The sequence below is a fragment of the Panthera tigris genome, chromosome B1 (assembly GCF_018350195.1).
Source record: "Panthera tigris isolate Pti1 chromosome B1, P.tigris_Pti1_mat1.1, whole genome shotgun sequence".
In the NCBI taxonomy this organism is placed as follows: Eukaryota; Metazoa; Chordata; class Mammalia; order Carnivora; family Felidae; genus Panthera; species Panthera tigris.
The window spans coordinates 74,687,728-74,711,524 of record NC_056663.1 but is presented as its reverse complement, the minus strand read 5'-3'; the positions used below and the strand labels follow the sequence as shown (position 1 = coordinate 74,711,524).

Here is a 23,797-nt window from a genome sequence, read left to right as displayed (position 1 = left end):
GTTGAGCGGTCGACTTCGGCTCAGGTCATGATCTCGCGGTCCGTGAGTTCGAGCCCCGCGTCGGGCTCTGTGCCTGGAGCCTGTTTCAGATTCTGTGTCTCCCTCTCTCTGACCCTCCCCCGTTCATGCTCTGTCTCTCTCTGTCTCAAATAAATGTTAAAAAAAAAAAATTTTTTTTTAAAAAAAAGGGGGGGATGATGAGAAAGAATTCAAAAATGGAGGACTAGTTTTAGTTAAAAAAAAAATGGAAACTTTATGGCAAAAGATAGAAAAGAAGTGTGGTATCACAGGTACTTTAAATTTATTTCTTTTTACCATATTTTTCAATGTGGAAACAGCTGGAAATAGGTGGGTTTTTACAGAGGTAGAAGTCTTTGGAAATTCTCTACTCATTCCTTCAACTGTTTTCCTTCTTCTTTCTAAAGTAGGAAGCAACATCATCATTGTCATCATCATCAGAGTGATCTTGGGAGAAGAGTGTTAGAAATTTGAAGAAAGAAGTATGAAATAGTCCTTCAGGGAGAGAGAAGGAAACTTTCCTAGGTGCATGAGATTTCGATGATCAAATATAATCAATAAGCTATGATGTAATACATACTAAATATGGCTTTAAAAAGTCAAGTCGTTCGTATTTACAACTCAGACAAGAACAACAACAAAATTTCTATTTGAGGTGGAAAGTAGGTCTTAGGAAAAGCACATTAAATAATATATCTGTTGTTTTCTACAAAAAATTAAAATTAAAAAAACTACAGAAAATAAAGGTCATCAAAGTCTTATTGGCTAGTATATGTAGAAGACAAACTATGAAAACATTAGAGAGAGGCAGGTTAAAAATAACATGCTGAAAAACACTGACCTACACAAATGAATATATATAGTATCCCAATGTATATAAGGTAAATCTACTATTCATAGGTTTCCTTCAAACAATCAAAATCTTGCTTTCATAACTGTATCTAAAGTCAGCTCTCCTAACATTAACAGAACATTTTTCACTTGGATGTTTATGCATAGAACAGCACGATAACAGGGTCAGTACCTTGGGATAATGCAAACCCCAACCAACTGCCCTTTGTGTGTCCAACCTAACAGGCAAATTTTTAAGAGACTGAAACAGGTTAAATGCCATATTGAAAGCAATTCATAAAGTGCAAAAGGTGAAAGAACAAAGGTCATAAAGCTAATCATAAAGAATATGTGAGAAGTAGGGAGGAGACGGTTGGTAAGCAGTCAGCCTATCAACAAATAGAAAGTGTATGACTGGTATTTCTAAAATAGTACTAGTACTGTCACTGGTGAACACTTCTGTTGCCAATTATGAAAACAAAAATTCAAATCACTATCATTCTGTAACTTTAGTGTTACATTGGGAAGAACAGAGAATAAAGTGTCTTAATTTAAGCCAATAAAGTTAACTGACTCATATTTACAACCATGGCATAGAGATAGCTTTCAAAATAATACAGATTCTTACAAACAGACCTGGTCAAAAATGGTAAATCCAAGTAAAAGAATCAGATTTAAAGCACAGCCAATATAAAATATGCAATGACACAGCTAAAAGTCAGATTAGAGGAATCCCAGAATATTTGAAAAGGCTACAAATATCTAACTGACAGACTTACATAAAAATTTGTCCAAGTAGTATATATATTAGACTGGATTTCTCTGACCCAGTTTGGGAATGGAAAATAGGAATGAAAATTTCATCTTCTATTGGTATTCATAAACACAAAATTAAACAAAAAAATCCAGTGTTTTTAGGAAATTAGTTCTAATAATAATCTATTAAAGAAGCTAATGACCTAATTAAAATAATAAATATTTATCCAATAAGATCAGAATCGATTAATACCTATGGGGGGGGGGATCTTTTAAAAAGTAGTTTATAAAACCCCACATTAAGAAAAAGAAAACAAAGTTGACCTAAAACTTAAAACTGCCATATAGGAAAAGCTAATAAAATATTAACAAAAAATGCACACTTTCACTTTTAAAACTCTAATTCTGTAGAATTAGAACTTGTAAGAAACACAAACATCAACAAACAGAATCCTGTATCCTAAAAAGTCAGTGTAAAATCCAGAAATGCTCTTTTATTTCTTTTTACCAGAAATATATAATGTCAAGATATATCAAATACATAACTTACGTTTTTATCAATAACTAGTGAGACCAAACTTGGAAGTAAGGAAAATAAAGTCTGATGGCTAATATACTTTGACATTAAATTACACAATTTCCTTGACAATTGGGCATGAGAAGAATGGAAATGATTCAAAGTCAAGAAAACCATAGAAATTTTAAATTGAAAATGTTCCTCACTTCACAGACAAAGCAACTGAAGCTGGAAGAGATTTAAGTAACTTTCTCAAGATTGCTAGCTTCCAGCTAGCTTCAAGCAAAGTAGGGACCAGAAAGAGACATTCAACTGAGTTTTCTTTTATGTGCCTCAGTCTACATTAACTATAGATGATAAAATCCTAAGAGTATTATTCTCTAACACTGATACTCAGCCTTCTTTTCCAAAACCAGAATCACTACAGTGCTCAAAGATTATTATTCTAAAACAAATACTTGCTGAACACTCAATATGCTTCAGGCACATTTTAATTTTCTAGAGAATAATGTTGGAAATGTTTCTTTACGAGTTAATCGCTGACCTTTAACCCAACCAGAACCCATGAAAAAATCAGATTTTACATTATAAATAACTCTGTATGTGTGTATGTATTTAAACAAACCTGAAACAATGGTTTAAAGAGGTAATTATGAAATATTTCAGATACCTAAAATCTCTATAAATCACCTTTAATTAAACACAGTCCATTCTCATCATTCGCAGTAATTGTGTTCTATAAAGTTACCACAAATACTGAGCCACTGCTCCTAGAGGAAACACAGAGTGAAGTTCCTACAAGCCTTGGTCACAAACATTTTGGCCAACTGATCAATATATAATCTTTTCATATGTATGTTTCTATATAAAGACATGTACTGAATACATATTGTTGATTCATTAACACTGAACTCACAGTCAGCAATACTATAAATTCATGCCTGAACAAAGCTTGTCTTATGCTCTCCATAAGGCACATCACAACACTAGACAGCACCTCACCACTATGCCTGGAGACCATTTTAAATGGCAAATTACCAGTGAAAAGCTTTTAATGAAAAATATTTCACTAAATAAACCATAAAAAGGACACTTGTTTACAGTATGAGAGCTGAAACAAGAAGGCAGAGAGTCACTTTGTTTGACCTCAGAAAGGAATGTGCATGCCAAGTGATTTTTTTTGCCACCCTGTGCATGCTCGAGTCCACAAATGACTGTGAAAACATCATGAATATTGCTTTTTGGTGTCAAAAATAAACTGTAGTGCATAAGCAAACTTGCAAATACAGATCTGCAAATAATGAGCATGAATTGTACCTACTTTATCTCAATCCTTTAGACAGAGCTGTGCTTGCAATGCAAGATTCACACAGTATTTTGAGATACCGATGAAGAAGCCACAGCATTACCAATTATTGCTTCTGGATATATAACAAAGGATAAATGATCAAAGAAATTGAAAGCTCTAATAGATATTCATCACTAGATTTCTCACATAAATGAAAATTCAGATAGCCTATATTAAATAAAGTTATACTTTGTATAAAGTAATCTCTAGAAAGAAAAGGGGAGAGAGTGGCATCACTTTTCCCTTTGTAATTACAGTGGGCAAAACAGGGTTCTTCTGGCAGCATCTTTCACAATAGTGTGAAGTCCAGGGAATTATGAACCTAAGGATGTCTGAAGAAAGAGATGCCTCAACAGTCAGTTCCATCCTAGGATGAAGGAGAAGTATGATAATAATTTTGCTTTTCAAAAAAAATCAGAAATAAGGTTACTGTGATAGAAGAGAATTACTCCAGGACTTTTACCCATGTCCCAGAAAATAGTGGCTAACTTTTGGTCATTATACTTTGTTCATTTAGTGGCATTTCAGACCTAATTTCAATATATGAAATTTAAAAATTTTTTTTTTAAACTAGTTGCTCAGAAACTTTTTGACTAATTTCTCATGAACCTTGCTTTTCAAAAATCTTTGATTATTCAAAACCATTTGAACTTATTTCAGGATGCTTAAAGGAATCAAAGAGGGCAAGTTCACATGTTAAACAAGTTGAGCTCTGAAAGCCTGTCTTAAGAGTAAATTAGAGCTGTAAGCCTCAAAAGATGTTTCCAAGACAAACATTAACCTTGAAATTACCTTTAAATCTAAGTAACTGAGGAACACTAGTTACACTAATAAAACAAGGGGTAACTTTAAGCAAACTGCCAAAGCCTCCGAATGACTATGAAATTTTTAGACATTTTTAAAATTACATGGCAGGGGATGATCCATTAGACTACAAAGTCATTTAAGAAGCTTTAAGACATAGATCGCAGGAAAACAAACCAAATTGTACTGATGATCAAAAAGGATAACTCAAAACTTCCAATCACCTTCAGCAAGCAGTTTAGGATTTTCCCTGAATCCGAAAGCAGCTTCCCTAGTCACCAGGAGCCCTCTTCTGGCCACACCACTTACCAACACTCCAACCTCATATAATGAAATCTATACATACCCCAAGTTAATAATTTATTTGTTAATTATAACCAAACTGATTAACAGTATGTGGGAATACATAATAAAATGCCATTTCACTCAGAATAAATGTCAATTTTTATGGTTACCTATCTATATAATAATCTACACACACCACCAACACTATTTGCTTATATTCTGTTCTTTTTTTTAACTTTACTCTTTCTAATCTTGTTCTTTCTTCAAGAAGAAAATATGCTGCTATCTCAGAGCCTTTGCACTGGCCACTCCGTCTGCCTGAATGCTCTCCCCAGTAGATCCATATGGTTCTGCCCATTGCTTTCTTCAGAATCAGTTCACATGCCCCCTACACAATGACACTTCCCCTAATCATTTTATTTAAAATAACAACTCCCAGGGTGCCTGGGTGGCTCAGTCAGCTAAGCATCCGACTTCAACTCAGGTCACGATCTCACAGTCCATGAATTCGAGCCCCACGTCAGGCTCTGCGATGACAGCTCAGAGCCTGGAGCCTGCTTCAGATTCTGTCTCCCTCTCTCTCTGCCCCTCCCCTGCTCACACTCTGTCTCTCAAAAATAAAATAAAAACATTGAAAAAAAGTTTTAAAAATAATAACTCCCTTGCATCATACTTCCTTTCCCCCTTGCCCTGTTTTACTCTTCTCCATAGCACTGTATAAAAGCACTGGAATAGTGTATGCAATACAGTAAGTGCCCATCTATCGATCTATCCGTCTATTCATGTATTATCTGTCTCTTCCCACTAGATTTTAAGCTTCCTCAGGAAAAAGACGTTCCTTTTTCACCACAGCTCTCTTCAGCACCTACCCAAAGCCATAAATGTTCAGCTTAGTCCTCAAAGCATTTTTTAGTCAGTAAATAATTATTAAATCTTTTTAAAGTCAATTATATGCATTCTTTCTCACCAAAGAACTTCAAGCCAGGTCACAAACACAATATCAAATATTTAAACACATTTTTAAAAGCTGTACTGTGAACATGTTACATGTTGTATTTTTTAAACTGGGTATAAATCTAGCCTTAACATCTATTTATCATTTTTTTTCTTTTATCAAATTTCTTGTTATTTTAACACAAGCTATAAAAAAATAAATATGTGACTAAAAAGATTGATACTTCAAAAGCACAGAATTTGTTGGGTAATTCTAGTTCCACATGTAGTTAACCGGGAAATCAAAGATGTACCTTAAGGTGAAAATCTTCCAGGGACTCCAAAATTGGCTGAATAGGTCCTTAGCAATGTAGATTAACAAAAGCAACACAAAATGAACAATATGGGGAGCACTGTGCAAATATTCATGTGAGCAGCAAATTTTATGGTTTGGAACAATGATTTAAGTCCACATGGCTCATCAATCATATATATCTTTACTGGAAATAACATAAAACACTATTTCTCAGTTCACATTACAATACCTATTTTTTGTTTTTTAACTTATATGTTTTTGTTTTGGCCAAATTTAATTCCTCATTCCCATTCAACTCTACTACATCTGCAATTTGCATTTACTCCACTAAAACCAAATTTTAAACTGGCTGCTAAGTCCCACTGGATCTTTTACCATTTTTGTAGTTTTTTACATTTACTGAATAAGCATTCCCTCTTTACCACTCTCTTGTCCCTTAATTTCCTTTGGTATCATTCTTTTCTTGATATCATTCCTCGGGTAGTACTGTTCTCTGTTGCCAGCTCCTTCCTTCTCTGCAGTGTCTTTAAAACCTAATAAAAGAAGAACTTTTCTAACTGCTAGGCCTGCTTTGGAGCCAGATCATATCACTGAATAAGGAAATGTTTTTTCCAAGTCTTTTATAAAATAAATAGTGTCTACGCAATATTTTTATTCATATTGCTTTGGCTTATGGTTTGAATTGGTTTACTATTCAACACTGTTGAAAAATTTTCATGCTGTGAGTAATATTAAAATGAATTTACAACCTTTATTTAAATTAAATCTGCTGAACCTACATTAAGAAAAATTAAGCCCCATTTTGGTTTAAGCTTGTTACGTGAAATTTATTACATTTCTAATGAGTCTGAAATATTTATGCAAAGATAAAAGATATTTATCTCAAGGAAAGTAAGTTAAACTTAATTAACAGGGGGTTGTATTTTCCCCCAAGAAACGTTCGCTAAAATGTCATTTTTAGTTTTAAACATGAAGGGAAAACTACTCTTGCACATACCACATCTAATTTGGATCTCATACAGTAGAAGTTAATGGTAAGACCTATTTGAACAAGGCAAAAAAGACAAAGCAGTAAAGTAAAAAACAAAAACTGTAATCTCTACCTGCTCTACTAACTTGTATTAAAACAGATACACTAGGGCTCCTGGGTGGCTCAGTTGGCTGAGCCTCCGACTTGGGCTCAGGTCATGATCTCACGGTCTGAGTTCGAGCCCCACATAGGCTCTGTGCTGACAGCTCAGAGCCTGGAGGCTGCTTCAGATTCTGTGTCTCCCTCTCTCTCTGCCCCTCCCCCACTTGTGCTCTGTCTCTCTCTCTCTCTGTCAAAAATAAATAAACATTAAAAAAAATTTAAAAAAAAACAGATACACTTTGTGGGAAGAAGGAATCACACAAAAAGAGGCGACTGACTAATGAACTTTCCAATACAAACAGATCCACAGACAACATTCTCTACTCAAAAGAGGGCTGACAATTATCAATAAATTATTTTATCTACAACTTACTGATCAAGCTGATGTACCATGAGCTGTACATATAATAATTTTTATGTGATTCCTAAGATAAGATTATTTTAAGTGTTTCCCCAATGTAAAAAAGATTGAGAAAGACTGAAAGTGAACATCAGTAATGTGACAAACTGATATTACATTTACCTAATAAAAAGTAATGAAAGTAAAATAGCATCACTTCTTTGAAATTCTAGCCAACAATGCATAACCTGAATCCACTAATGAGGAAACACTAGACAAACCCAAATTGAGGGTCCTTGTTCAAAATGACTACCCTATAATCTTCAAAGGTGTGAAAGGAATGAAAGTAAAGATCAAGGCACTGTTCCAGATACAAGATAACTCGATGCAGTCCATGATTTTGAATGGAATCTTTTTATTATAGGAGTTAGCATTTGAACAACTAGTGAAATGTATTTGGGGTCAGAGGAATAGAAAATCTATACACTGATGCCAATATCCTGATTTTAATGGTTATACTGTGATTATGCTGGAGAATGTCCTTTTTTATAAGAAATGCATACTCAAGAGTTAGGGGGTGATGGTACATCACGTTGGCAAACTTATCAAATGGTTCTGGGACTAAATAAGTTCTTAAGACTATAGTTGGGACTTTTCTGGAAGTTAAAAAAAATGGGGAGCAGGGGAAAATCTGGACATCATTTTGGTTCCCATTACTTGTTACAAACTACCTTTGCCTTGTCCTGACACTTTTGCCAACCAATCACATCATCACTAAGTCCTCCTAAGTCTACCTCTTAAGCAGATCCACAATCAATTCCCCTTCCCTAGTGCTGTTTAATAAGCAGAAACTATCTGCCTCTTACCCAAACTATTTCAACAGCATCCTTAGTAATCTTCCCATCTTTTGTGTCCTGTACCTCTCACCTACCCTCTATACTGCTGCCAGAACATGAAATATTAACATCTCAGTGGCAGTTTCCAAACTTTTTACATGCTGAACTCTTTGCTCAAATGAAGGCAAAACATTAAACAGGTAAAGAGAGCTTGTGAGGGACAACTGGAGGAGAACACTGTTCACAGAAACAAAGCAACCCAAGTGACTCTGCAAAACTTTTGAAACTATTCTATAGAATAAAATCTGAACTCCTAAGCACAGTACACAAGATGTTCCTAATCTGGTCTCACTTCTATCCATCTTCAATATAAACTGATTTGTCTTAAACAATACACTACCCAAAAATATTATCTACTTGTATTCTCCTAATATGCTCTATGTTCTCATATGTCTGTATCTTTGTAAGAAGATGTCTTTCTTCTCTTTGACACAGTTCTTTGCCCACCCTTTACTAACTCTATCTGGCAATGTAAGTCACTTCCTTCACTCATCTATTCTTCTGTGTCACAGAACTGCTGAAATTGGCAAGCACAGGTCTTGAATACAAGGACCTCCCCCTTCTGCTTATAAAAATAAAATAGTGGTAGAAAATTTAGGGAACGGTTGGGAACATGCACTAATAATAAAAGAAATGCAGTAACTATTGGGTTGATAAAGGGATAAGCTTGACCATAAAGGATTGACATATTGTGTGTGAGTTGTCTTTTATAATGTATATTATAGAAAGTAGAAGGCTAAAAAAGTGAACAGGTGGGTTATTTCAAGTGCCTCACCTTCCAATTCCATGAAGAAAACAGGAATTACTTTTGCTTATTGTCTCTTCCTGATGTTAACTGACACCACATATCAAGTATATAATAAAATGCTAAGCTTTAAAGTGCAGGGATATGCCAATGATTAGACATAGACAATATATAGGCTTTTTTCACATTTGGGAAGTGTACTCAACTGTCCATATAACTTTATTACAGTCCATATAATCTATTACTTCCTGCAATTTTTAAAACCGTTAACCAACAAATATATACAAAATTCACAGGATAATTTTCCATTTCCTAGAATACATTCAAAAACTTTTCTCATACATTCTAAAGTAAAGCATGGGAATACAGACTTTAAAATATGAAAATTTAAGTGTCCATCTTACATTGTTACCAGATATTTCTATTTCTTTGTGGTAGTTCAAAACTAAAGTCTACTTCTGAAAAACACACACTTATCACTGAACAAATCTCTCCTACAGGTCTTTTAGGTAGAAAGGTGCCAACATCATTTCTTGGAGCAGGAGGGGTATCACGTGTGCATATAAATGCTGAAATGTGTGTGATAAAAGTCAACAATCACATTAGTCACTCATGTACCAACTTAGTCATTCATCATTCAAATATTGAATGAAAAATTGGATGAGACACAGTTAACTAAAGAAAATATAAAAAGATTGATAAACATATGAAAAGGTATTCTATAAGACTAGCGATCAAGGAAATGCAAATTAAAACCACAATGCAATACAACTTCCCACCAACAAGAATTGCTAAATTAAAAGGGACCAAACCCACCACACATTGGTAAAGACAGGAAACAACTAAACCTCTCATACATGGCTAGTGGGATTGTACAATGTTATCACCACTGTAGAAAACCATTTGGCAATTTCTTATAAAAACACACACACTGTGGGGTGCCTGGGTGGCCCAGTCGGTTGAGCATTTGACTTCGGCTCAGGTCATGATCTCCCAGTTCATTGGTTCAAGCCCCACATCAGGCTCTGTGCTGACAGCTCAGAGCCTGGAGGCTGCTTCAGATTGTGTTTTCCTTGCTCCCTCTCTGACCCTCCCCTGCTTGCGCTCTCTTTCTCGTTCAAAAATAAACATTAAACACACACACACACACACACACACACACACACACACACACACCCTGTGAGCTACCACATATGCTCCTAGGTACTTATCCAACAGAAATGTCCACAAATAGGCTGGTATCATATAACAGCTTTATTGAGAAGAACCAAAAATGAACCCAACTCAAATGTTCACCAACAGAACCATGGATAAATAAATTGTGATACATTCATACAATGGAAATAAGAATACAAAGAAATAAGAATGCATGTCTGATACATGAAACAAAATGGGTATCAAAAACAGTGTGTTGAGAGGCATCTGGGTGACTCATTTGGTTAAGTGTCGACTTCAGCTCAGTCATGATCTCATGGTTTGTGAGGCTGAGCCCCATATCAGGCTCCGCTGCTGTCAGTGCAGAGCCTGCTTCAGATTCTCTGTCTCCCTCTCTCTCTGTCCTTCCCCTCCCCCATGCTCTGTCTCTCTCTCCCTCTCTCTCAGAAATAAACATTGAAAAAAAACTGTTGAGTGAACGCCAGAAAAAAAGGCAACATTATATGATTCCATTTATATAATGTTTAAGAATACAAAAAACTAATCTACAATGATAGTAATCAAAACAGTTGTTGCCTAAGTATGGATTGAATGGACTTGAGAATGAGGGAAATTTGGGGAGTGATAAAAATATTCCATTTCTTGACTGAGGTGCTGATTACATAGGTATATGTATTGTCAAAACTCATCTATGGTTTCACTTTATATAAAAAGCACCTCAGTTGAAAATGAGGATATGTATTAATTGAGGACAATGATAAAATTTCTCTGCCTTTTGACTCCTATTGCGAGCCTGTTAAATGCTGAAAAAGGCTTTGAACTTCTTTGCTCTGAGTCCATTAATTGGGTCTTCTCTACACTAATACCAGATACAATCACATCAGAGAGCCAAGCAAGAAGTCCAGAATACTGACTTTTCCACTTCAACAGTAAGGTGGCAGTTTTCCCAGAGTCCACACTCCTGGTATACTAAGGAGTCAGCACAGCATATACTGTGAAACATTCTATAGCAGGTAGAGAGGACTTTGAATGAAGAATACAATAGAGCTAAAATAGCAACTGTACTAGAAGGAACAACAATCTGACACCACTACCCTAAACAGCCAATGACCACAGTACCAAAGAAAACCAGAATCTGCTAAGTTTCAGAATAACTCAGCATCTTTAAGGAACTCACACTACCACAATGAGCAAGCACTTACTCAAATCCTTTTAGCTCTGGCCTCTACTCTGTCTCACTATCATTTTACAATAAGGTTTTGACCTTCAGAAAAAGCACACCACTGTAATATAGAAAATTTTGTCTATAGGAAACTAATCTATTTTTTTTTTTTAATAAAGTTCCTATCTTAGCAGTTTTAGCATGGCAACTAATGTGGACCACAAAGGAAAAAAATGTCTTGTTATCTGCTTTTTAAATTTAGGAATCCTATTCTCATTTGCTACTGCTGGATGCCCCCTTGCCTAGGTTCCTGGGAGGTTTCCATCAGTATGTTAGAACTCAGGTAACTTGCTGCCTGGATTTTTTTTCTTGCTCACTGAGGAAAAACAATTACTTCATTCAGATGAATATGTCAGAGAATCACTATTCACAGAGAGACTCTAAGAAACAATCATTCCATCTTCCTCTTCAAATTCTTGGCAGGAAGGCTGAGTGGGCCTTGGGGGAAATACTGCCTGACTGCACTGCACACAGTGTGGTTTCAAAAAATGTGTATTTGAGTTCACAAACAGAAATAATTAAACTCTAACATGAGCTAGGTACTGGTAATACAATGCTGGCCAAAGACATATGCCCTGAATCAAAAAAAAAAAAAAAGGGAAAGAGAGAGCAATGGCTATAAAAATACCATTTTTAAAAAATTATGAAAAAATCTACCTTTGTTAGACCTTTGTAAGACATAGTATGAATGAGAAAAATAAAAGTTATATAATTATAATTATATAAAATAAAATAAACTTCATTCTAGCCTGACTCCATCACTGCCCACCAATGTCCTTATTAACTGTCAATACTATGATAACTGTACAAGCAAAAAAGGCAAAAACCATCACCACCAAAAAAATAAAAACTCAAAAACATCTAAAACATTAATTCTAACAAGAAACATTTATAATCTGTTAAAAACTATTCTTTTTTCTTTCCTTTTTTTAGTCAAGACTGAGAGCTATTATTTTCTAAATAGTAAGAAGTATCATGATTTCCTTACAAAGATCTTCTCTATTTATGTACAAATAAAGCAATACTGTCACAATGATTAGATTAGTAAACTAGATCCCTTACATAATGATCTGTAATTTTCAGACAAGAAATTTTTAAAATTTTTCAGGTTATAGAACAGTATTTCTGGACAAACCTAACAAGGCAGTGGTTGTAAAACACTCTCAAACTTCCAAACACCCGCAATCTCAGCACAATGCTGTGTTGTACACTCAATCTAAAACTAAGAGGAAGCATTGTGGATTGGTCACAACTCAAATTCCTTATCACAATGAGGACTGCCTAAGGATTTTACCACTACACTCAGCCATTCAAATAACCGGGCAGACAAAAACAGTGGTCACTGCTCTCCAAAACTAGTGATTTTAAGATTTGTTAGGAGGAATATTTCTTAGAACTTCAAGTTTCCAACAGGATTCCTTCACTCCAAAGTTATTCTTCCCACCTAGACAAAATTAGAATGCTAACTCAAAAGAATAATAATAATAATAATAATAATAATAATTGAAAGCCATAAAAATATGCCTTTTTTTCTTCTGCAGAAACTTACCTACGCAGATAGAGAAAAGAAATACTAGCTGGAAATCTTTACAGTTAAGAAGCCTGTCTTATATTCAGGTTCGTAAAGATGCTTCCACTGCATTCATGTAATCAGCAAACAGAGAGCCCACTAGAAACTAACAATATGTTAGGTACAGCTTATTCATCTAATCTAGAACCCTGAGATCATTATTCCCATTTTACAAAACAGGGAACAATCTCAGATTAAGGTCACTTGCCCAAAGACTTAGTAAGATTTAGCAACAGGCTTGAAAAGGAGATAGGTCTGAACGAAGGTTTGTGTTCACTCCACTAGGCCAACCTATCTTCCAACAAAGCATAATTAAGGATCTTGCAGCAGCAAGAGAAACAAAAGGCACAAGTGACGGTAACAGGACACCATTACTACTATCTCTTTTATATAAAAGAACCTTCTTAAGACAGAGACCTCTCTTCTTTCTCAGACCCCTAAACATCACCTTTCTTCCAGTCAGGGCCTTGGACAGTGGGCCTAGGCCCTGGTAAAAAAAAAAAAAAAAAAAAAAAAAAAAAAAAGCCTTAAGGATGCCCCCAGCAAAGTAAAAAGAAATCATGAGATTTTCTCCTAGACCCCCTTTAGGAAAAAGGGGGCACACCATATCTCCCCCACACCCAAAAACTCATGCACACATTCTAACTGCTTTTGCTTACTAGTTACAAAGTGCTCTTAAAGCTATATTTGAATCTGCAAATGTAGCTCTATACTTGTATACGATTACAAGTATTTCGCCAGTTTAAACAGATAAGATTTTAGGCAAAGCAATGAAATGCTATAGACTATAACCCAAAGTAGCTATCCAACTTTGTAATCCTGTTTCCTTATCAATTCTCAACACAACTCCAAAATAAGTATTACCTATTACTGAATCTTACTTTGTGCCAGGCCTTGCTAAATGTTTTACATTGAAACTTGATTTCACTCTCAAAACAAACTTATGATGTAGATTCTACTTTAAAAGTGAAGAAATGAGGGGCACCTGGGTGGCTCAGTCGGTTGAGCATCCGACTTCAGCTCAGGTCATGATCTCACACTCTGTGAGTTCGAACCCCGCGTCGGGCTCTTTGCTGACAGCTCAGAGCCTGGAGCCCACTTCGGATTCTGTGTCTCCCCCTCTCTCTGCCCCTCCCCTGCTCATGCTCTGTCTCTCTCTGTCTCAAAAATAAATAAAAACATTTAAATAAATAAATAAATAAATAAATAAATAAATAAATAAAAGTGAAGAAATGAGATTCAGAAACCATGCTCCACTGCCTCTTAAGCACTATCCATCTGGTACACAGTTTCTCACTCCCAGAGTAGTAGAAATCACACAGTACTATGATCAAATTTAACCATTCCTGGCTCCAGCAGAGCTAATGGTTTTTCACTGGGGTAATATTAATAGGAATAATATTAATATCAACAAAGAACATTAAGAAATAGACCATCTCAGCACAATGTCAAAGCCAAGTTGACAGTGACACAGCTCCACAAATTTGAAATAATAATATCCAGTGGGTTAACAGCCCAGGTTCAGTAGTTAGACTGTACAAATTCTAAATCTACCACCACACCTAGCTATGTAACCTTGAGCAACTTTACTTAATGTCTTTAAATCTTAGTTACCTCACCTGCAAAAGGGGATTTTAAATGGTACCTCTATCTTACAGGATTATGTAAGAATTACAGAGATAATGCATGTAAATGTTTAAAGATGTCCTGACATCTTTAAGTGAGTACTTAATGTTATTCTTATTGGCTATTAAACAGCTTATTAATATCAATTTTAAGAAGGCTTGAAAATAGGCTACTTCATCATGAGTTAAGTATAACATCAGAAGAAAGGAGATCAGCAGTTATTAAAGATACTCAAATTCAAACCTTTACTCAATTTGGGCTAGAGTACTGATTTATAAGATTAGAGTAACTATCTTCCAAACCAAAACATACCAAAGGTTGGTTACATGGGGAAGGATGCATTTCCAACTCTTTTTCAGTGGCAAGAAAACTATTCTCTAACCTCTCAAAGGACAGGAACAGGGTCAATGGTATTTAAAATGTAATGGGCAGGGGCGCCTGGGTGGCTCAGTCGGTTGGGCGTCCGACTTCGGCTCAGGTCACGATCTTGCGGTCCGGGAGTTCGAGCCCCGCGTCAGGCTCTGGGCTGATGGCCCAGAGCCTGGAGCCTGCTTCCGATTCTGTGTCTCCCTCTCTCTCTGCCCCTCCCCCGTTCATGCTCTGTCTCTGTCTCAAAAATAAATAAATGTTAAAAAAAATTAAAAAAAAAAAATGTAATGGGCAGACCCCTGAGAATTGCTGAGACTTTCCAGATCTTTGAGGTCAACCTACTTTCATAATACTAAGAGCTTACTGGCTTTTGCACTCATTCTCTTCCAAATGTATATAACCTCTGACTACACAACTTGTGATGATGCCATTACTGTGATGGCTGATACAACTGTGCTTATGCTTTTAAAATTTCTTAGTTTTAATTTCGAATGCAGTAAACATTGACACATAGAATCCACGTAACAAAAACTATTTGGGGTCCTCGATAATTTTCTAGAGGGTAAAGGGGTTTCTAAGACCAAAATCTGAAAACTGCTGCTCTAGGTTGTCAGAAAAGTTATGAGCACAAAACATCAATAGATTCAACTAGAAAGTTTAGAGATATTCTTTTTTAATCCCTTTATTTTAGAGTTTCAGAAAGTGATCCTAGAAATTTAAGTACCCTGCCCAACATCACAACAGCTAATGAAGGAAAGAGCTGAATTAGAAGCAAGGTCCTAAGGCTCCCAGGTTCTCTTTACTAGGTCATAAGCATGGCTTACGAAAAATATGCCTCAAAGGGTATTATAAATATTAATTGATACAGGTCAAGTGCTTATACTAGCATCTGACCCACAGCAGGTGTTCAATAAACGCAAGTAGCACTGATGAGAGAGGACCAAACCTATGCTTAAAATTCACCTTTAGTGACTGGCAGCCTCCTCTACCTGGGCAACATGTTGCATTTTTTTTTTTTAATCAACTTTATATTTATATACTCTAGCCCAAACTCAAGTTCACACCAAGTTCATTAAATCATTCCTAACATGATAGGACAGCTCCAAGTGACTACTCCTCTCAAGTAATACTCAAAACTAAAGTCTCCCACATGTGGTCTCAGCATACTTTAGGCCTTTGGTTTTCCTTGCTCTGGATACTGCTGGTCTAATGTAAATGGTCTAATTTTACAGAGTTCCCTTGTCATATACAGTGTTTAAAAAACAAAACAGAGCAAAACAAAACATGCATCGTGCTTCCTGAGATTTCTTGGCTCTGTTCTCCCCAACTTTCATCTGGCACTTCTCTTTCCTTTGTCCGTATTCTGTGCAATTTTGATTCCATTCCCACAGCTTCTCCTTTTGTGTGAGGAGGCCCTATTCTGAAAGACAGCCCTGGCAGGTCAGCTTTGAAAGTTCCCAGGGGTTAAACTACCCTTGCCCTCACAGACCTTACTGAAGGCCCACTGCACTCGTTCATTGTTGAAGTAGGCAAAAGACCTACTAGTTTCATTTGCTAACTGGCCAGCTGGCTTTCCCAGTTAACTATTTTGAGGCACTGTCCTGTTGCCAAGTTTGATCCCCATTGTTTGCCCTTGCCATTTCCTACTAATACACTGATTGATACACTCAGGCCTTGTAGCTAGTGGTGTTTTGCCCTTACCCAGTGGTATTTTATGGTTCAGAGAATACACTGTCATGGGTAAATGTTGCCCACAGGTTGTCTGTTTGGGTACCTTGTTTATCTACTTGTAAGTAGATTCAGAAAGACACAAAACCTGGGTTTCTGTCTTCTTCCCAGATTTTTTTGTTTTAACTTAAAGGTTTAAGCTAACTTTTTAAGCAGCTATCTCTTAAAACAGAGAGTAATATTTTAAAGTTGTGAATAAAATAACAATGTTACTATTATACAGAGATAATTTTTGATAACGGAAACTAGAGTTCTTTATGTATACAAAGATACATTTTATCCTTTTTAAATGTCACATGTTGAAAATCTAAGTCTATTGTTAATGCCAGTGGTCTAGAATGTTACCCTAAAAGCAAATATAGACCATCCCGGGGATAATACATAACTATGACAGTTTTCCCCCCACTCCCTGAAAAACTTTCTGCTTTGCCCTCTTTCTTAAAGGACTGTTTCACTGGTTATAGATATAAGACTGACAGTTTTCTCTCAGCAAACTGAAGATATTATTCCACTGTCTTCTGGCTTCCACTATTGCTATCAAAACTCAGCGAAATGCCAAACTGCTGTTCTTTTTTAAGGAAATGGTCTTTCCTCTGTAGTTGTTTTTTAAATATTTTCTTTATCCTGATTCTTCTACATGTTCTACACTATGATGCGCCTAGATGTGATTTCATTTTATTTATCCTGTTTGAGATTCATTGAGCTTCCTGGAAGAGCTTCCACGGTTCCAGAAAATTCATAGTCATTATCTCTTGAAATATTTATTTTTCTCCATTCTTTTTATCATCTCTCTTTGAAACTCCAATCAGGTATGTTAAGACCTTTACATTCTGTTTTTCACGTCTCAATCTTTTTTTTTTTTTTTTAATTCATCTACTTGCCTCTCAAGCTGCATTCTTCCCTGGAACTTTATCTGTAGAATTCTCTGAGCCTTGGGTTAAATTTACATTGCTCCAGAGAAAAATCCGTTTTTTTTCAGCTGGCTGCTCAGAGACACTACCACCACTGATTACCACTTTAAATTAAGTTCACTGCTTGAGGATTTTAGAGCTACACAGAGCTTTATGTGAGAATCTACCTGCAGTTACAAATGCAGGAGGTGGAGGGAGGATCCTGCCTCTCCTTTTCCCAAAACTAAAACTGAAACTGAAAGGTCCCTCACTGTCCATTTTTGTGTGTTAGGTTTATTTTCTGTTCATCCTTTTAGATCCTTTTGGGATCTCAGCTTTACATGCGGGTCTCCTATTAGATACCCACATTGTGTGGCCTTCTAATTTACCTCTTTGTCTCCAGCACTTAAGGCAGCCCATAAGTTAGAAACCAAGATCTCTACCTGTCGAAAAACTCCCAGGTCAAAAGTTGGCTTTAGCCCACTCTTAGCTCCCAGGATGTCTTAGCCACTGTGGATTTCCTTCTTGTCGTGTCAGCACTGTAGTTAAATCAATAAATTTATCTACCTCTTTATATCTTTATCTGGCACTTTGGTGGTTTCATTTGAGACAGTTTTCATAATAACTGTTTGGTATTCCACCACAGTGCCAGGATCAGGAGTCATAATTAACTCCTTGCAGAGAGACCTTGAATGATTTCACAAAGAACATAATATTTAAAGTGAGTAATAAAAGTACTTTTAGGTTGCACTCTGGGGTGGAGAATGAAAAAAGTAACTAATTAAAGAAATAAAGATGTGTGAGATGTTTGGTTTTGCTGGGTTTAAAACTGAATTGTAGGGTAGACAATTACTAGAAAGGAAACTGATGGGCTAGGAGATGAGGTTCAAGACAGACAGGATCCAACTTGAGAATCTCTGTAGGCCACAATAAGGAAGATGAACTCAAGACTGGCAGCCACCAAAGGGCTATAAGCAGAGCTGACACTGTCATATATATGCATTAAAAAGATTATTCTGACGAAATGGAAAAAAAGCAATAGGAAGAGACAAGAAAGCAGAACCTTGCTATTCAAAATCTGGTCTTCCACCAGCAGTTACTGTCACCACCTGGGAGCTTGTTAGAAATGTAAAATCTCAGGCCCCAACTCCAGATCTACTTAATTAGAATCTGCATTTTATTTATTTATTTTTGAGAGAGAGAGAGAGAGAGAGAGAGAGAGAGAGCGCGCGCACACGCGTGAGCAGGGGAGGGGTAGAGGAGGGGCAGAGAGAGAGGAAGACACAGAATCCGAAGCAGGCTCCAGGCTCTGAGCTGTCAGCACAAAGCCTGTTGCGGAGCCTGAACTCACAAACTGCGAGATCATGACTGAGCCGAAGTTGGACGCTTAAGCAATGAGCCATCCAAGCGCCCCAGAATCTGCATTTTAACAGAACCCCCGCGATACATCTGTATAGTCAACTGATATCAAAACAATCATCTGCAAAGCTAGTGAACATTAGCTTTATTTTTAATTTCAGGGAAAAAAATCTTAATTATTCTAAAGCACATAACAGTCATTTGATGTTCAATGTTGCTTTATTTGCTAATAATAAGCTATTAATATTATAGATCCTTAATATTGTTAGGTTTAAATTTGAGGTTTTGACACTACAGATTTAGGATGTGTAGTGATTATTTAGTTGTGACATAAATTTGAGCCAAGTAACATGTTGCTCTCTAAGAATAAAACATTTATTGAACACAGCACACTATTCAGAAGAAAAGTAGGTTTTTATTTCTCTACTCATTGTTGCACATGTGGGAACTATTTAGGAGGATTAAAAAAAAAGTAGAAGGGGTGGGGAGAAACCTTCTGTTTAGTGATAGAAGTAAAAATATCTAAGAATCTGATGCTTTTAATTAAAAATTATCATAAGAAATGGAGAGATTTCTAGGCTATAAAACTATTCTGTATTTTGGATGTTTCATTTAATGTCTTTATTAGCTACATTCCTATTTAATGTAAGTGCATAATATATTTGAACCACTTTGTTAAATTTAATAAGTATCATCATACTAGTCCAAATTTTAGAAGAATGCTTTTTTTAAAAAAGTCTTGTTCTCAGGGCACCTGGGTGGCTCAGTCGGTTAAGCATCCAACTTCGGCTCAGGTCATGATCTCATGGTTTGTGAGTTCGAGCCCCGCATCAGGCTTTACACTCACAGCACCCTGAAGCCTACTTCAGATTCTGTGTCTCCCTCTCTCTCTGCCCCTCCCCCCACTCACACTCACTCTCTCTCTCTCTCTCTCTTAAAAATAAGCATTAAAAAAAATTTTTTTAAACAAAAAAGTCTTGTTCTCAAAGTAAACTGCATCAAAATCATGGGGGTGGGGGAGGTACTTAAATGCAGAGACCTGAGTCCTAGCCTAGATCCACTGAATCTCAACCTCCAAGTAATTCTGTGAGCATACAAGTTGTTTTTTCCCAAGTCTGGAAACATAATTGCTCATTTTTTGACCTTTTATTTGAATATAAGATACATACCAAAAGTACCAGCACCAGATCAAAAACTAAAACATTCTGATACCCCAGAACCCTCTCTAGTGATTAGAAAGTAACCCTCTATTTTAAAGATTAGAATATACAGTGGGGAAAGGACACTCTCTCCACTAAATAAATGGTGTTTGCAAAAACAGCCATATGCAAAAGAGTGAAACTAGACTCCTATCTTACACCATACACAGAAATCGACTCAAAATGGATTAAAGACTTAATTTGTAAAGTCTGAAACCATAACACTCTCAGAGGAAAACACAGAGGGTAATAAGCTCCTTGACACAGGTCTTGACAATGACTTTTTTTTCGATTTGACACCAAAAGCAAAGGCAACAAAAACAAAAAATAAACAAGGGGACAGCATCAAAATGAAAAGTTTCTGCACAGCAAAGGAAATCATTAACAAAATGAAAAGGCAACTGATGAAATGAGAGAAAATATTTGCAAATTGTATATCTAATAAGGAGTTATAATATCTATAATACATAAAGTCATACAACTCAATAGCTTTAAAAAAAATCTGATTAGAATATTACAAGAGGAACTTCAAAAAAAAAAAAAAAAAAACAAATAGCCAATGGGTACATGAAAAGACTCTCCACAACGTAATCATCAGCTCAATGCAAATCACAACCACAACGAGCTATCACCTCACACTATTAGAATGGCTACCATCAAAAGACAAGTGACAACAAGTGTTGGGGAGGACGTGGAGAAAGGGAACCATTGTGCACTGTTGGTGGAAATGCAAACTGGCACAGCCACTGTGGAAACCAATATGAAGGTTCCACAAAATATTAAAAATAGAATTACCATATGACCCAGCAATCCTACTTGAGGGTGTATAGCCAAAAGAAATGAAAACAGGGTATCAAAAAGATATGTGTACTCCCATATTCACTGCAGCGTCATATTCATAATAGCTAAGATAGAGAAACAACTTAGTATACATCAATGGGATGAACACACATGTGCGCACACACGCACACACACAATGGAATATTATTCACCCATGAGAATAAAGGAAATCCTGCCATTTGCAACAACATGGTTGGATCTTGAAGGCATTCTGCTAAATGAAAAAAGCCAGACAAAGACAAATACTGCATGGTGTCCCTTACATGTTAAAACAAAACAAAACAAAAAAGTCAAATTCATAGAAACAGAGCAGAAGAGTGGGCTAGGGGTGGCAAACACAGGGACAGGTTAGTATAAGCTTTCAGCCGAAAGATTAGTAACGTTTGAAGAATCGATGTAAAACATGGTGACTATAGCTGACAACACTATTATATAATTGAAATTTGCTAAGAGAGTAGTACTTAAATGTTCTCTCTTACATACATACAAAAGAAGATCAGTATGTGAGGTAATGGATGCATTAATTAACTAAATGAGGGAATCCTTTCATGGTGTACACATATATAAAATCACCATAATGTACACTTTAAATATCTTACAGTTTTGTGTGTCAATTATACCTTGACAAAGCTGAAATTTAAAGGAAAAAAGAAGAAAAGAACATTCTGATACCCCAGAACCCTCTGTAGTGACTCCTTGTAGAAACCACCTCTTCACCCACAAAGGTAACCACCACAGTAACTTTTAACACTATCGACCAATTTTGCATGCTTTTGAACCCTATATGAATGAAATAATAGGTTTTGGGGCACCTGAGTGGCTCAGTCAGTTAAGCGTCCTACTCTTGACATGGGTTCAAGTCATGATCTCACCAAGCCCCATGTCGGGCTCTGCACCGACAGTGTGGAGCCTGCTTAGAGTTCTCTTTCTCCTCTCTCTGCCCCTCTCTGCTCTATTAAAATAAATAAATAAAATTTAAAAATTGAAATAACAAGTTTATACTCTGTATCTGTTTGGGTTTTTTTTTTTTTCCCTCAGCATTGTGTCTTTAAAATTTGTTTACATTGTTTATCTGTAATTGATTCATTTTCATTCTCATTCCTGTATATTTCTATTGTTAAAAATACCAAGAGTAAAAATACCATTTATATGCTCTACCTCTGATGGGCATTGGTATACCAGTCAGGTTTGAAAACTGCTATTATACATTATTTGGAAAAACGTGTACCCTTGATATATTTGGCAAGTTTTTATTTTTCCAATCTAAAATTTTAAATATTACAGTTGTTTAATTACCACTGATAATTTAGAGGGTTTCAGCTTTCAAATACAGTCCTAAAACTTTAACTAGTATATGCTGGAGTAGTACTGCATTACTCCCTTTCCTAAATGTACCATAGCACTAAGAAATCAAATAACAAGGGGAAGGCGTTTCTTTATAAAATTATTTGTGAGTCAATGAAAAAGAAAAGAGAGACTAAGAACATCATCATTTTGGACCTGTCAATAAATGAATGGATAGAAGCACTAAGGGGAACATCACAAAAGGAGGGACACCAGATACTAGGTGACTTCTAATGAAATAACATACTACCCACTAGACGGAGGAGTCAAACCAAGTCTAATAAAGCCTCTAGATCCACCTGCCAGCTCGAGGAAATGAAAAGGACAGATGAATGTGTTGAACTGCACTATATGTATGTAATTGGTCAAATCCAGACTATGAAAAACAGGTCAAACATAAATTTTAAGAGAAATAAATGTCTGGACAATAAATGTGCAGTTTAAAAAGACTTAAATAGAAACTAATTTTTAAAATGGTCAAGACTAAACAATCGTATCTAGGGAGACACACTTAGGTGAGAGAATTATAAACACAAGGAAATGATTACTGTTTAGAGTAATTTAGAGGAAGGGAGTTCCTTAAAGGAAGGGAATATGATTGTCTCAGGGCACACAGAGAAGCATATGGCATACTTGGAAAACTTCTATGCACTGAGAGCTGTGTGGTAGTTACAAGAATGTATTGCCTTTTTAATTTTTTTTAACACTTACTCATTTCAGAGACAGAGTGTGAGTGAGGAAGGAGCAGAGAGAGAGGGACACACAGAATCTGAAGCAGACTCTAGGCTCTGAGCTGTCAACACAGAGCTTGACACGGGGCTCAAATCCTGAATCACAAGATCATGACCTGAGCTGAAGTCAGGCACTCAACTGACTGAGCCACCCAGGCACCCCAGAATGTATTATCTTAATACAATAAGGGTTATGTTTATTTTATACAGTTTTCTATATCTATACTTTACAATCTTAAAAAATTAAGATTATAGGTAAAATCTGATAATCTAATAAGAACTACCCTACCGATTCATCAGCAATGGCCCAGTGTCACCTGGATAATTGCCAACAATCATTTTCATTCCAAACTGTCACAGTAAATATGATCTCAAAAGAAAGCAGGAGATACAGAATTTGACAAAGTATCTTAAAATGCCTGATGCCTGCCTTGATGATTCTAATAGAAAATATTCAGAACATTTTCTAATAGAAAATATTCAGACTCATTGTTCTGGCTGCAATGTAATAGCTGCCATGTTTCGCAAATTCAACAAATTTGGGAATGCAACACATAGCTAGAAGCCAGTGAATTTTTTTTGAATTTCATTTTTTTACACTTACTTATTTTTGAGAGACAGAGAGAGACAGAGCACAAGCAGAGGAGGGGCAGAGAGAAGGAGACACAGAACCCAAAGCAGGCTCCAGGCTCTGAGCTCCGAGCTGTCAGCACAGAGCCCGACGCAAGATCATGACCTGAGTCGAAGTCAAACACTTAACCGACTGAGCCACCCAGGCGCTTCTGGAAGCCAGTGAATTTACTTTAGACACGTCTTCACTCCACTATTCTACAAGCAGTGTAC

General features: G+C 36.2%; 1 protein-coding gene across 9 annotated transcripts in view; it reads right to left on the bottom strand.

The window, feature by feature from the left end:
- The window catches only part of FBXW7 (F-box and WD repeat domain containing 7), a 225,305-nt gene that overhangs the window by 95,235 nt on the left and 106,273 nt on the right, over positions 1–23,797 (bottom strand). Inside the window, exon 1 of one of the 9 annotated variants that reach the window (XM_042983768.1) lies at positions 316–338. The exons of the other annotated variants lie outside the window; for them this stretch is intronic. The gene's annotated coding sequence lies outside the window, so the exon portion shown is untranslated. Of the gene's footprint in view, positions 1–315; positions 339–23,797 lie in introns of those variants that run through there. 9 annotated transcript variants of the gene reach the window in all.